We start from the raw sequence: 16,324 nt of genomic DNA on the forward strand, positions 1-16,324 counted from the left end.
TGCTTTATACTAATACCAGGAGTATCCGGAAGAAGGGAGAGGAATTAGTGGCGCAGATAGCATCAGCCTGGCCAAAAATTATTGGGATCACTGAGACGTGGTTGACAGAAGGGGTTATAAGAACAGGAATAGAAGTCACTGGATATAGCATTTTTCGTCAGGATAGGAGGGGAAAGCGTGGTGGTGGGGTACTGCTTATGATAAGTGATGACCTATGTCCTCTAAGAGTGGAGGCTTTGGAAGGAAGTAGACAAATGATTTTGAGAGCATATGGTGTGAGGTAGAGGTAGCAAGACAGGATATTTAGTGGGGTGTTGCTACAGATCCAGAAGCACAGAGGATGGGGACCAGGAGATGTTTAGACAGCTAAGTTTGGCAAGTGCAAGAAGAATGATTGTTATGGAAGATTTTAACTACAGTAGTATAAATTCGAGAGAGGAAGATGCATGTAGCAATAGGGGAATGGAATTTCTAGAATTCTTGAGGGACAAATGTCTTAGGCAACATGTAACAGAGGGAACAAGAGGTTCAAGAGTTTTGGATTTGGTTATATCATCAGAAGAGTTTATAATAACTGAGTTGACATCTCTCCCACCAGTTGGAGAGAGTAACCATATAGTTTTGATGTGGAAAATGAACAGAAATGCAGGAGTATCAAAGAGATGGGAACTTATGTGGAATTATAATGCAGGTGATTATAATAGTCTTAGACGTCAACTTCAGGAAGTTTCATGGAGGAAGGAATTGGAATGCCGTGATATCATTAGTGAGTGGGAAATTGTGAAAGAATATTTGTTAGCACCAATGGTAAGTTGTATACCACGAGTGAAGAAGAGGACACACAGTAAAGTGGATGACAAACAATATTAAACAGGAATTGCATGCGAAAAAAAGGCTATGGAAGAGATATAAGGAGACAGGTGAAGAGAAGATGCGTGAAAGTGGAAGAATGACTGTGGAAGAATGATATTGTGAGATAAAAATGGGAATAGAGTGACTGATGCAGAGGACATAGTGGAATTGGTCAATGAACACTTTATTGGAGTATTTCATCCTAGAGGAGTCAGTTTTAATGCTAGAGAGATAGGGCTGGTTCGAGGTTTAGAGGTACAGGAGGAGAGTGTGTTTCAGATACTGAATACTCTGGATGTCAATAAATCTTTGGGACTGGATGGTATTTCACCACACATTTTGAGAGAATGTGCTAGGGAACTGACAGTGCCTTTGACAATGTCTGGCTTTGCCAAAGCCAGACTTTGACAATGAAAGTCTGGCTTTGGCAAAGGTGCCCAGGGAATGGAAGGAAGGTAAGATAGTGCCATTGCATAAGGGTGGTAACAGACTGGAAGTGTCTAATTATAGGCCAGTCTGTGTGTCATCAGTAGTTGTTAAGATCTTGGAGAAAGTAGTGAGGGACCATATACAGCATTGGGCAGATGAGGGTAATGTTATCTGCAAGAGTCAACATGGATTTGTGAAAGGGCACTCTTGTTTTAGCAATATGCTAGCCTTTTATAATAAAGTTACAAGAACATTAGATGAGGGAAAGGCATATACTGCAATTTTCTTAGACTTAGCAAAGGCATTTGACAGGGTGCCACATGATAAGCTGATATTTAAGTTGCAGCACATGGGTCTGGATGTCAGATTGGTCAATTGGATTCAGGATTGGCTGTCTGATAGGTATCAGAGAGTTGTGTATGGTGGAGCAGTTTCAAGGAGACAGAGGGTTACAAGTGGGGTCCCACAGGGCTCAGTACTAGGACCTATATTGTTTATCCTTTATATTAATGACATTGCCAGTGGATTGCAAGGGGATATTCAGTTGTTTGCGGATGATGCAAAGCTGGGAAGTATTATTAGTAATAGTGCAGATGTGGTAGCCCTGCAAGAGGATTTGAATAAGCTAGATAGATAGGCAAATGAATGGGGATGTCGGTTTAATGCAGCAAAATGTAAGGTCTTGAGGTTTGCGAAACATCGATGGGATGCTGCATACTCTATGGGAGGAGTTATACTGGGGGATGTGGGGGAGACAAGAGATCTTGGGTTGATGATTGATAGAAACCTGAAGTTTAGGTGACATATTGCAAAGGTGGTGACGGTAACACAGAGGATTGCTGCAATTATGAGAAGGACACTGACCTGCAGAGATAAGAGGGTTATCATTCCGTTGTATAAGTCTCTGATCAGACCACACTTGGACTATTGTTCTCAGATTTGATCCCCCAGTATTTGAAGGGGATAAATTAACTGTGGAAAGGATACAAAGACGGATGACAAAAATGGTTTCAGGACTGTACAAGGATAGTTATGAGGATCGGCTGAGGGAATGTGGACTGCAGAGTTTGGTGGATAAAAGAAGGAGAGGTGATATGATTGAGACTTTTAAACTGTTGAGAGGCGGTTACAGGGTTGACACTGGGGAGTTCTTTCGCTTGGTTGAACAGCGGGAAGGAGTGATGACAGGAGGCCATCCCTGGAAGTTACGAATGGAAACTGTGAGCGAGAGGGTGAGGAGTGGTTTCTTTGCGTGGAGGGTGGTTGAACCATGGAATGCATTGCATTGCCTGATGGAGTGGTGGGAGCGAGATGATAGACTTTGTGTTTTTTTTTTGGGGGGGGAACCTCCCCTCGATGAGTCTTGACAGACTTTATGTTGTTAGGAAGGATATCCCACGATGAGTCTTTTGACTCCATGGAGGCCTGAATAATAATAATAATATCAAATTACTTTCACTTGCAAGTTTACATATAGAAATGGAAAATATGCAAATATTAACCTGAAAAAACATAAAATTTATTACATTCATTACTAACTATGGCATAGTCTTGCCAACGATGTTGCCATGGACACATAATCAAACAGCAAAAAAAAGTTATGCATTGCAGTAAGTGCAAACACAACACAATGTTTGCACATTATGTGGGCACTTGACATTGTTGTGTGCATTCCACATACCAAAGCCTAGGGAAACAATGTTTCAGTTTCAGATAATATAATTAACCAATAATTAAGTTAGTCCCATATTTGGGTGGTATATTTAAATTACTAAATGCAAAGTGAAATATATTTCAATCCATATTAATGAGATATGACCTATTTGCATATGATCAACACATTCAAGGAAGAAAGAATTGGTATGAATACAAGTTGATTTGTAAATCCAGTAATTAGATTATGGGATTGTGGATGGTAGAATAAATTATTATGGTACAGAATGAATTACTTGTTATTCTGTAATAATCTCTAGCTAGCCATGCATGTGTGCATTTATGATTAATTTGATTTTGAAGAGAGAAGTGGGGGAAGGAAATAGAGGGGGGATTTGTTGCAAACAAATGTAGTGTTTGTATATATTGTTAGTTTAATACATGACTAGAGGGAAGGGTAATTGATCAAATTATAACTTGATCACATGAATTGTTTGGGCATGCCATAAATTGCATGTGTATTGATTAAGCACTCAGCTTGCAAATCTATCAGTAAAATTTGTTATGCTTGTTTCTAAAAATAGCATTCTTAGTGCTGACAGCTTTAGGCGAGGTTTGAAAGCAGGGTAGATATTATATTATTTTAGAGTTGAGGCTATTTTTTATTTGGTATTTCAAATATAGGGAACAATGATAGCATTACTGTACTCTGTATGTTGTAAGGGATATGAGGAGATAGGAGGAACAACTAATTTGTCAATCTTTTTGGCATTGTAACCATTGGACAAGAAGGTCTGGTGAACAAAGGAGAGTTCAGCTGTGAGGAAAGCCTGGGTGGAACAGAGGTTGGAGGCTCTGTTGACAAGGGTTTGTCAAGGGGGGGGGGGATGGTGGGAAAGTTTGTGTGTATGTATTGACCTATGTAGGTGGCCTTTCTGTAAACTCAGAAAGAAAGGATCCCATTGGGATGATGTGTGATTACAGTATCTAGAAAAGGCTGGTTATTATTCTTTTCTTTTTCTATAGTAAACTGGATTCTGGGTGCTGACTGTTGAGATGTAGCCATGTGGTCAGAGAACACATCATCAATGTATCTTTGCTAAATAGATTGAAGAATTGCAGTATCAAGAGCTTTTCAAAATGTTCCATTTAAAAATTTGGCTAGATAGGGAAAAAGAAAGAGAGAGAGAGAGCGAGAGGAAAGCCCATTGCTGTACTCTGTCTTCAAATGGTGTTCTTCCAAATGAAGTAGTAGGTATGGATGGCAAAATTAAAAAAGATCAATGATATCGGCAAAGAAAAAATTTTTCTGTAAAGCTAAAGTGTCAGTCAGAAAGGGGATATCAAAGCTATCATTACTATGTAAACATAAATTTTATTCTGCATATAGAATGCAGCATCTTGTGAAAAGATGGTGGTTACATCAAGATGCTGTATTTTATATGCAGAATAAAGTCTAAGGATGGAACTTGGCTTAGCATTATTACAAAATTATGGCCCAAAGCTAATAATGATGCTAATAGTTATTTTGTCGAGTCTGAAAGGTTCATGACAACTTCAATGTGTTGATCCTGCAGTGTAGAAAACACAAATCCAAACATGGTTATATTTCTTGATATGTTTATCCTTTATTTTTAGAAATTCTTTATGGGCAAATTTATCTGAAATATCAGAAAGAATACTGCAAAGTTCAGGATTGAGAATTAATGAGAGTTCAGATTGTAGAAAACTAACGTAAGCACGTTGCAGTGATCTGTTCTCAAAACAGAGCAAAGCTAGCATGTCTGTAGATATGAAGAGCTTTAGATGAGTGAAATTTTATTTTGAATTAATACAGGTAGGCATAATTTTAGTATCCCTGTATCTTTTTTAAGGTTAGCCAGTTAAGGTCCCTGGATAAATGAAGTTTCCACTTACTGTACTGTTTAGCAGAATTAACAGCCAAATATTTAGGATTATTTTTCTCATTTATACTCATTATTGGGTGTAATGGAATGAATGCAACACCAGTAATTGATTTAACACAAGTTTAACAGTTCCTGTATTTCATCTCTGTCACTGAGACTTCATCAGGGATACAATCTTAAAATTGTAAAAAACACAAAAATGTATAAAAAAATAAGCGGGAAAAAGTTAGCCTATGGGGTGGGGGCTCTATGAGTGCTGTTTGGTGGGGAGGTTTAAGAATTAAATTTACTCAAATCTTGAGAAGTTTAACACAACCATGTTTATTAACATTTGATTGGTTTTTAATATGCTTCTGCCACTAGTGCTATCTGTGATCTCTACTCTTTAATCAAGTGTTTTATTCCATCTACAGATCATTAAGTTAAAATTAAGTTAAACATACTGCTGGTTTGGGGTTCTGATATGAAAATCGATTCATCAGACCCAGCTACAGGGAATGAAAGACTAATCGAACCATCTAATAGCTGGTTCCCCCTGAAGTTTCCCTCAGGATAGCTGGCTCTCAAGAGAATCAGTCTCACCCCGTAAAGCAAACGATTAGAGACCTTGGAACTGAAATGACATCAACCTATTCTCAAACTTTAAATGGGTGAGAAGTCTGGCTTGCTTGACTCAGAATCCAGATGAATAGATGAGTGTGTCCAGTGGGCCACTTTTGGTAAGTAGAACTGGTGCTGTGGGATGAACCAAACATCAGGTTACGGCACCCGATGCGAGATGCTCATGAGATCCCATGAAAGGTGTTGGTTGCTATAGACAGTAGGACGGTGGCCATGGAAGTCGGACTCCACTAAGGAGTGTGTAACAACTCACCTGCCGAAGCAAATGAAATGGATGGTGCTCCAACATCAAACCCATACCTGGCTGCTGCCACAGATAAGCTTGACTGTTATATGACAGTGAGTAGGAGGGGTCGCAGCAGCATGCATGGAAGGTGCCTGTCTGGAGCCACCGTTGGTGCAGATCTTAGTGGTAGTAGCAAATACTCAAGTGAGAACTTTGAGGACTCGGGTGGAGAAAGATTCCATGTGAAAAACATTTGAACATGGGTCAGTTGGTCCTAAGAGATAGGAGAAATCCATTCCGAAGCGGGACATTGCGGGAAAAAAGATGCTCCCACTGGTAGACTGAAAGGGAATCGGGTCAATATTCCTGAACCCGGACACGGAGATCGACCCCTCTGGTGCCAAGTTCGGTAACTCAACTGGACTCAGAGAAGTCGACGGGATTCCCAAAAAGAGTTGTCTTTTCTTTGTAAGGGTTTCGCTCCCTGGAATCGGTTCATTCAGAGATAGGGATGCTTTTCCTGTAAAGCACTGCACCCTGTGGTGTCCAAAGCACTCCTGTTGGCCCTTGAAAATCCAAGTGAAAGAGTGGATTTTCATGCAGGACCATGCCCATATCTGCAGCAGGTCTCCAAGGTGAACAGCCTCTGGTCAATAGAATAATGTAAGAAAAGGAAGTCAGCAAGACAAATCCATAACCTCAGGACAAGGATTGGCTCTAGAGGACTGGGCTGGTCAGGCTGGGGTCCGAAGCAGGTATGGCACTGCAACAGGACTGGGTGAAACTGTCCAGTGATGGAACGATTGAACCCGCACCAGCATTGGGGTCTTTTCATGGAATGCTTCAGCTGCGTGCCTTGCTGGATGGCCATCTGGCACAACCATTTTGGCCAGCAACTAACAGCCAACTCAGAACTGACATGGACCAGGGGAAATCCAACTGTCTAATTAAAAAAAGCAATTTGATGGACTGTTGAGAGGTGTTGCCACCAGTGTTCTTTCTGGCCAAGGATATGAGGCAGGAGTAAACATGACTCATTGAGGTGGACACCCATTATATATGGTGGGTAGAGCCCTGGTTCTGCTGGTCATGTAAACTAGCTGGTTTATATTAATTTCTCTCTATAGAGAATAAGTCATCAGATGGAGCCTGATGATAGAGAAGGAGTGAAATAGCACCTAAGAAAATCCTGTGTGGAAGGCCAGGTCTGGCACGCCTCTTTGAGGATCCCTTGGAGAGAATGTCGAGTGCTACTCTTAGAAACGTGGGAATTTGACTATCTAGCAACCATCATTAGTTGATCATGCTAGCATTTCGAGGGGGTGGTGTACTCCATTCAACTCTAACACAACCCTGCCCCAGCACAGCAGCTGTTGGGAAACCTACTTGTCTGACTCTCTAGCGATGGTGATCTTGTGAGATTGGGGTTGATGGATTTCAGAGGACAAATTCGCCACAAATGAACTACTCTGAGATCAATATATAAAGATGAAAATAAGATCCTTCCTTAGGAATAGGTGAGGTCATAGCTATTAGAATTAAGTTAGGTATAAGTTAGTTTGTAAGCTTGGTTAGACCAGGATCTGGATCATGTGCTTGGAAAACAATAAAAAGCAGAAAGGTGCAAGTTTGACTGGCTAAATCCATGGCTAGTCCTGACTAAGGGTGTGGCGAGGTACGGAAATCCGGCAAGAATCTTAATAATACAGGTCTGTAGTTATAATGATACACAGTGGCGAGTATGGCTAATTGTCATACTGTGGTAAATGCATGAACTGTGAACGCCTTTAGGTTCATGTACCACATGTTCAGAACTTGAACATCTTTAGGTTCTTAATAGGAGATGATAGCTAAACGCCCATTAGCCAGTACCAGATACGAATACACATTCGTTGTAATAGTAATCCTGCTCAGTACGAGAGGAACCGCAGTTTTGGATGCTTGGTACATGTGCTTGGTTAAGTGACAAGTAGTGCGAAGCTACCATCTGTGGGATTATGATTGAATGCCTTTAAGTCAGAATCCCATCTAGCCACTGCAATGATACCATTCGTACCTCGCACGTTTAAAGGCAGCACTAGCCAGAGTTGCTTTCGTACTGTTACAGTGTGATTGCTCTGGCGATGACGCCACTAGAACAGAAGCATCGAGGCAGCAGTTGTGACTATGCAGCCGCTGCTCCTATGCCTCACCATTCATGTGGGATGTATGGGCACCAAATAATTCACAGATGACCTAGTACTGGTCTGGGTGTCATGCTTAGAAGAGCAGCCACCATACTGTGATCTATTGAGACTTATCTTTATTCTATATAAATTGCCATATTCACTAAAATTCTGCCTGAAAACTTAAATATTTCACTTGTTCTATACATTCTTCATTGAAAATTCATTGTTGATATATTCTCAATTTTCATAGTTGGACTTTTTTCAACTGATTTTCAATGTAAATTTGTTATGGTACTTGTTTAATTTAGTTATAGAATACTAAGTTTATGATGTTATACTTCTAAATAACTCCAATGAAGTCTGCAGGTTTCCCTGACTAAATTGAATAACTGGTGTAATAAATTTGGTATGAAAATAAGCATTAAAAAGATAAACAGTGAAAAATAGGCAGAAACATTGAAACATCAACTGCATCCTGAAAGGAGAACCTATGAAACAAGTAAAACACTTCAGTTATTTAGATGCAACTTTTAGTGAAGATAGCAAATTAAATTTGGAAATAGACAGCAGAATTAGCAAAACTAGTATGGTAGAAAGTCAACTGAATAAACATATATGGAATAAGAGAGAAATTAGTCATAACACTAGACTGGCTATATACAAGACAGTGTTTAAACCAATTTTAACTTATGGATCTGAAAGTTGGGTCAGAAATAAAGCACCTGATCAAAAACTGGAGACCACAGGTATGAGAGTTCTGAGAAAGGTTAGGAGATTGAGCAGATGGCAGTATCGTATTAAAAATTGTGGATATTAGGAAATACGTTTACATCATGCAGAAATATGTTAGCAGGGCTAATCTCAGGTGCTATGCCCCCCCCCGAACAGAATGGGAGAGGAAAGGTTAGCAAAACAAGAATTCTTGTTTTTTTCTCTGGCAAGGAAAAGACCCAGAGGAAGATCAAGATCTGAGTGGATCGAGGCATTAAAAAGTACCTTAGAGGAGAGAAATATAAGATTTGAAAATATTGGAATCTTGACAGATAACAGATTAATTTGAAGCAAAATTGTTAATAAGTTTGTAATGATGTAACTTTTTCATGTAACACTATCATAATGTGTAAGCCTCCATAACTCAGTCGGTATAGACAAAGCCCTTTGGTTGGAAAGACCTGGGTTCAATTCCCGTCAGTGACATAGGGAACCTTTATCTGGTTTCTTTCAGTGAAAGGTGAGTTGGGCTGTCTCATACAGAGGTGGGGTTTTTTTTCACCCAAAAACTCGGGTTTTTCGTCCCCCAGAACAGGCAAACCGGCCCTATGAACACATGCATTTACAGACATAGGACACGCCGAGAAGCATATGGCTAACCGCCTTATCCTCAAATTATGGTTGCGAAGTCCAAGAATACTTGGAAAAGTTATGGGTGCTTAAGTGCCTTAGGACCACTGATTGTTTAATTTAGTTAGAGAATGCTAAGTCTGTGATGTTATACTTCTAAATAAAGACTTCTAGGATTATCATAATATGTTGTACACCCCATTGAGGTATATTTCATAATTTGATGATGATGGAAAATTAAGGGAGTGAGCAGATGGCATCAATAACAGAATCATTGTTAGAAGATATAGAAAGGAACTTGTTTTTCTTATATTAGACCATACCACATTAGATTAGTTAAACAGATGTTTCATGCCAGGTTTGTAGGATAAAAAAACCAAAGGAACCAAGATCTAGGTGAATTGCTGCAGTTAGAAGTACATTAGAAAACTAAAATATAAGATCTGGCAATATTGGAGACCTGACAAATAAAAGACTAGTGGAAAATTTTTTATAGAAAGCTTAATGTAACTTAATCATACCATCATAGTATCCTGTATGTCTTTTGAAGGATTCTGTTGAATTAAAATCTCTGGATTTTAATTCAATAGAAAAAATATTGGGTTTATTCTGAAAAATAATCCTGATACAGGATTCTATTTAACAAGATCTGTATTGGATAAACAACTATGTTGGGAACTTTTCATTTCCTTTAGAAATTCCTCTAACACATGCGGTTGTATCCTACTGCTGATTTTGTTATTATTATTTATTATTATTATTGCCCCTCCATGGAATCAGCAGACTCATCATGGAGGTTCATTCAACTGACAACATATTTATCATACCAATTCTTAAAATCCTAAACACTCCTTGCATTAACAACACATTCTGATAAATGCATTCCATTCACTGACAATTCTTCATTTAAAAAATCTAACATTCCTCTTCACATTGCATTAAGGCTGCTTGTTTTCTTTGTTGAATACAGTACCTGTTTTACTATGATTATAGTTTTTCAAGAACTTAGTCGGTTTATGTGTAGAAAGAAACTGGCGCTTTCATAGAGCTGTGCCCAAAGTGGTCCTTCACTGATGCAAGATGTTAGTGACTGACAGTGGAAGCCAGTTGGAAAGTTTACATATCATTTATCAGATAGGCCAGCATGGATAATGTTTCTATTTCCTAAATAATGAAATACTGTAAATTCATTGTAAAGATTCTAAATTAACTTTTTGAAACCTAATAATATCAGCACAAAAAATTAAACAAGTTGGTATTTTTTTCTAAATATTTTAGATGCCTGCTGTACAGGTCATTGCCCTCGACATTTCAAATGCATTTGATCAAGTTTGGCACAGGGCCTACTTAACGAACTGCCATCCTATGGTTTGCTTTCCACACTCTGCAACTGGATTGGCAACTTTCTCATTAGTGCCTATGTGTCACGGTGGATGGTTTCCTCTCCTCAGATTTCCAACAATTACAAGAGTATCCCAGGGTTCTGTTCTTTTACTCACACTTTTCCTCTTGTATATAAATGACCTGTTCTCACAGACTTACAATCTTATCCATAGTTTGGCCAATGATAGTACACTCCATTCCTCCCTTTCATTTGACAAACCTTCTAGTGCTCAAGTATTAGAATCCTCAAGATCCACCACATCCAGTGGCCTGAACTGTGATCTTCTAGCTATATCCCAACTGGGCAAAGAAAATCTTGTAAACTTCAATGCCACAAGACTCAGTCCTGTCTGATTTCTTACAAGAAAGAGCTCACATCCCTTCCCCCATTACTTTCAATGATACTGATATATCCAAACACTACCAGATTTATCTTCTTGGACTGACCTGTCCCCTCCAATCTTTCCTAGCACAACCACGTTTCAATTATAGCTTCTACAGTTACCAAAAACCTAGATTTTTCATATAGGACACTACTTCACAGCTTCTTTCTGTACAAATCTCAAATCTGCCCAACCATGGATTATTGCTACCATATGTGGGGTGGTTCACAAAATCCACTCTAAGATTGCTTGATTCTATATAGAAGAGGGCAATCCAGCTAATTAATGATCACTCTCTCTAACATATCCACTTCAATCCCTCTCTCACAGATATTCAATTTCTGCCTTGCTAAGAGATACTTTCATGGACAGTGCTCTGCTGAATTGGACACTATTATTCCTCCACCTTCCTCCAAAATCATTAGAACAAGAGCCACAGCTAACTACACCATTTTACAGTCCATCTTGAAACTCACAAAACCAGTTTCATTTCCTCCTCTTTCATTCCATCTACTTCTGTTCTTTGGAACAGTCTCCCCACTCTGTCTTCCTCAAAAGATTGCAACCTAGATAAGTGTTAACAGATCCCTTCTTCTATTTCTCTTGCCCACACATGGCACGAATTTGTTATCGGTCTTGTGGCCTTTTGTGTGTGGATCAGATACACACACACTGGTGTCCAAAACCTAAGGACAAATGCTATTTCTGAAGATTACAACTGCAAATTCAAATTAATCAGTTTATGGCAATTTTGTATAACTGCCGATTTTGAGTAGAAAGCATGTACACATTCAAATTTTTGAATTGTTCACAAAGGAGTCGCATGGTAGCACTAAACAGGATAAAAAGGCAAAAGCCTGCACTGAGCAAATTGTTTAACGGGAGCTCTTTTCTTGAAGGAATGAAGTTGCAAACTTAGATGTTTTGTAATTTCTCAAAGACATCATCTAGATGATTTCACATGGAGAAGAATTATTGGAAAGCTTGAAGAAGGCCTCACAATTACTGATATTGTCAGAGAGTTTGGAATTTCATGTAGCATTGTATCCAGGCTCTGAGCAGCATTTCAAACCAATGGAACATGTTTCAGACATTTATTATTATTAATATTTGACTTTCATTTTTGAAATTATGGATTCTACAACCGTGTTAAAATAACTCTTTTTATTATCCCGACATTTAGATTTTCATATCAAGATCATCATCTGGAGAATACATAAATATACAAGACAAGCTGCCATTACATTTCAAACCGTAAGCTAGAGAAACAATGATTTGATCACATGCTACTCACTGGCATGACCTCTAGAGAAAAAAAAAAAAAAATTACATCAAGCTAGATTTAATTTATGATTTCATGAATAAACATTCTTGCTTACAGATGGTTTTCCTTCCAGTGACAGTGATATCCTATTTCTATTATTACAATTGTTATTTTTGATTTAAAAAAAAAATTATTTATAAATTACAACAAAATTCTTTCTTATAGATTTTTTTTCTTTGACAGTGATGTCCTATTCTTTAGTATTAAAGTTGTTATTTTAGATTTAGGATCCTGGATTTTCTACAGTCCTGTTTATAGTAGTTCTTATAGAGGAAGGATTCGTGGGACGAATATATGCCTTCCATATGTATGGGATTTTTAGACCATCATTATTGTTTAGATTGGGGTAGTTGATAATGATCTCACGAGCTTCCTTAAATTTGTATTCATACCATGTTTTGGTGTGATGTAGACAACTAATGCTTTTCCAGTCAATTCTATGTAAGGTGTTCAGGGCATGATCAGAAAGGTCAGCTTCACCATAATTATTATATTTGATGTGTCATTTATGTTCTTTTTGTCTGATTGGAATTGTGTGTCCTGTTTCTCCTATGTATGGAATGTTGCAGGTGCAGTCCAGGGTGGGCCAGCGGAGGAAGTGGGTCTTTGGATGAGTTGAATAAGCTTTTTAATTTTGCAGGAGGTTTAAAGGTGGCTTTGAGGTTGTATTTTTGTAATACTCTGTTTATTTTGTCTGGTGTCCCTTTAATGTAGGGAATGGTTATAGTTTTACTATAGTCTGGTTTGTCTTCATTTTGTATTGAGGTCTTGTAGAGAATTTTGTTAATAGTGTTTTGGCTGTATCCATTTTTTTGAAAAGTATTGCTGATCACTTTAAATTCGTTTTTCATTGCCTGTTCACTGGAGCAGATCTTCAGAAACCTGTTTTTTATGGTATTGATGACACCTAGTTTTTGTGTTGGGTGGTGGTAGGAGTTTATGTGTATATATGGGCCAGTATGTGTTGGTTTCCAGTAAACTGTGAAGGAAAGATTGCCCGAGGGAAGACGTGTGACAAGTGTATCTAGAAACGGCAGTGTGTTATGTTTTTCAATCTCAGTTGTGAACTGGATATGTTTGTGTTGCTTGTTTAGGTGGCTAAGGAATGTGTCTGGCGGCCATGAGACCAGATCGCAAAAATATCGTCAATGTATCTAAGCCAGACTTTGGGTTTTAAAGGGGAGGAACCTAAAGCAAGTTGTTCAAATGTTCCATATAAAAGTTAGCAATCGGGGGGGGGGGGGATAATGGTGAGCCCATAGTTGGGACTTCTTTTTGTAGGTAGAAAGCATTTTGCCATACAAAATAACCAGAACGTAATACATGCACAAAGAGTGCCGTGATATCTGGAGGAAATTGGTTCTGTAAAAGAAGAATTTTGTCATTGATTGAGACATTTGTAAAGAAGGAAAAGACGTCAAAACTGACTAATAGATCATCTTTTTCTAATGTAATGTCTTTGATGATGTTTATGAAGTGTTGTGTGTTTTTGATATAGGAGAGGGAATGACCTACCAGCTCCTTGAGTGTTGCCGCTAATTTTTTGGCTAAGTGATAAGTCGGGCTATCAATCCCTTTGGCTATAGGCCTTAGCGGTGTGTTTTCTTTGTGAATTTTCGGTAGCTCGTGAATTCTCGGGGGACAAGCGTAGTGTGGAAATAGTTTTTTGACCGTATCTTTGGGCCATGTGGTAATTGACTTAATTAGATTCTCTGTTTTCTTTTTTATTCTGTTAGTTGGGTTACAGTTAACTAATTAGCATGTGTTATTGTCCGAGCCCAGCAGATTAATTTTTTCCACATAAGTGGTTCGGTTTAAGATAACGGTGGCACTTCCTTTATCTGCTCTAGTTATTAAGATGTTCGGATTTGACTTTAGTGATTTTATCATTGTTAATTCGTGTTGAGTTAAGTTGCTTGTTATTGTTTTGTTATGATTTAAAATGTTGGCGATTTCTAAACGTATTTTTTCTGCTATGTTATTTGGGATGAATCTTAAGCCTCTTTCCATATTACAAATAAATTCAAGTTTGTTTATCGATTTGGGTGCTATGGCATAATTTAAACCTTTGTTAAGTATCGAGATTTTGTCTTTGTTTGAAGCGTGGTTGGATAGGTTAACTATATTGCTGTTACCTGTAGGTGATTGGTGGCTGCTGTTGTTTCTTGCTTCTGGTTGGTTGTTATTGTTCATTGTGGAGAAATTTGAATATGGTGGCTGGTTCTTTCGATCTTTTAGTCTTTGGAATTTGGAAATTAGATTTTCTTTCTTCGTTTGGAGGATGTGGTTTGTCTTGTTGTCGGTAATCTTTTCCAGGATCATCCAGATATTTGCGTTTTTGTAGCTTGAAAGTTCCGTTTTATCCTTTTGTAGCTGGTTTTGTGTAGCGGCTAAGTTCTTTCTGGAAGCTTGGATTTGTTCTTTGAGAAGTGTTTTCTCCATGCGGAAGTATATTCATTGTGCTTTTGCTGAGGTGAATTTTCTTTTTAGCCTGATGCAATTCAGAATAATATTGCTGTCCCTACACCGTTTTAAAAAGGCCAGTCGATTGATCAAATTAGAAACCTGATTCTTCAGTTTACCGTATTGATTGCATCACTTGTGGGTTGAATCTCCATGAATTATCATAATCCTTTCTTTTAGTGTTACATGTGTAACACTAAAAGAAAGGAATCTTAGAGAGGAATCCTTCCTCTCTAAGAACAACTATAAACAGGACTGTAGAAAATCCAGGATCCTAAATCTAAAATAACAACTTTAATACTAAAAAATAGGACATCACTGTTAAAGAAAAAATCTATAAGAAAGAATGTTTATTCATGTTGTAATTTATAATTTTTTTTTTTTTAAATCAAAAATAACAATTGTAATAATAGAAATAGGATATCACTGTTACTGGAAGGAAAACCATCTATAAGCAATAATGTTTATTCATGTAATCATAAATTAAATCTAGCTTGATGTAATTTTTTTTTTTTCCCCTCTAGAGGTCATGCCAGTGAGTAGCATGTGATCAAATCATTGTTTCTCTAGCTTACGGTTTAAAATGTAATGGCAGCTTGTCTTGTATATTTATGTATGCTCCAAGTGATGATCTTCATATGAAAATCGAAACGTCGGAATAATAAAGAGTTATTTTAACACGGTTGTAGAATCCATAATTTCAAAAATGAATGCTGATCACCGTGTAACACTAAAAGAAAGGATTAATATTTGACCTCCATGGAGTCAGAGACTCATCGTGTGAGGTACTCACTATTGCATACAATGCTCATCCAACTGCGTCTTGAACTGATTCAATGTATCCACAACGTACTCAGGCAATGCATTTCACTCATCAACCCTCCATGCAAAGAACCTGCTTCTCACTCCTTTGCTTACACCCTCCTTATACAGTTTCCAGCAATGGCCTCTTGTTCTACTCCCCTCTCCAATTCTATGAAAAATCTCTTCCATGTCTACCTGATAACAACCCCTGACCAGCTTATGTCTCAATCATATCCCCCCCCCCTTCCTCCTATTCACAAAGCTCTGCAACTTACATTCTCTCAATCTGTCCTCATACTTCACATTCCAAAGACCACTGACTATCTTTGTGAATCTTCTCTGTACCCTTTCCAACATATTCTCTTCACCATGAAAACCCGGTACCAAATCTGAAAACCATGAAAAAATTTGGTACCAAATACCAAATCTGTGCACAATAATCCATATGAGGCCTGATCAAGGCCTTATACAATGACATCATAACCTCTCTATTTTTGCATGCCAGGGTCCTCTGAATCATTGCCATTATCTGATGTGATGTCTTCAACTTGTGCAATGTGGCCCCTGAATTTCAGGTCCTTGTCCACCATTACTCCTAGATCTCTCATCCCCTCTACTTCCATTAAAGTTTCCCCACCAAGTGTATACTTTGCATTCCATTTTTGCTTTCCAAATCTCAAAACCTTACACTTTGCAACATTGAACTGACAGTTCCACTTACCTGCCTATTCATGCAATCAAATATTACAAGAGAACTTACAAGTCCTCTT

General features: G+C 38.2%; 1 protein-coding gene and 1 pseudogene across 4 annotated transcripts in view; both read left to right on the plus strand.

Moving 5' to 3' along the window:
* Ndae1 (Na[+]-driven anion exchanger 1) overlaps positions 1–16,324 on the plus strand; it is a 511,154-nt gene that overhangs the window by 311,857 nt on the left and 182,973 nt on the right. The gene's annotated exons all lie outside the window — the stretch shown is intronic.
* On the plus strand, positions 4,371–8,008 carry LOC150109452 (large subunit ribosomal RNA; annotated as a pseudogene).

This window comes from Typopeltis vanoorti, chromosome 2 (genome assembly GCF_054136105.1).
Source record: "Typopeltis vanoorti isolate ZY-2024b chromosome 2, IOZ_Tvanoo_1.0, whole genome shotgun sequence".
Classification (NCBI taxonomy): Eukaryota; Metazoa; Arthropoda; class Arachnida; order Uropygi; family Thelyphonidae; genus Typopeltis; species Typopeltis vanoorti.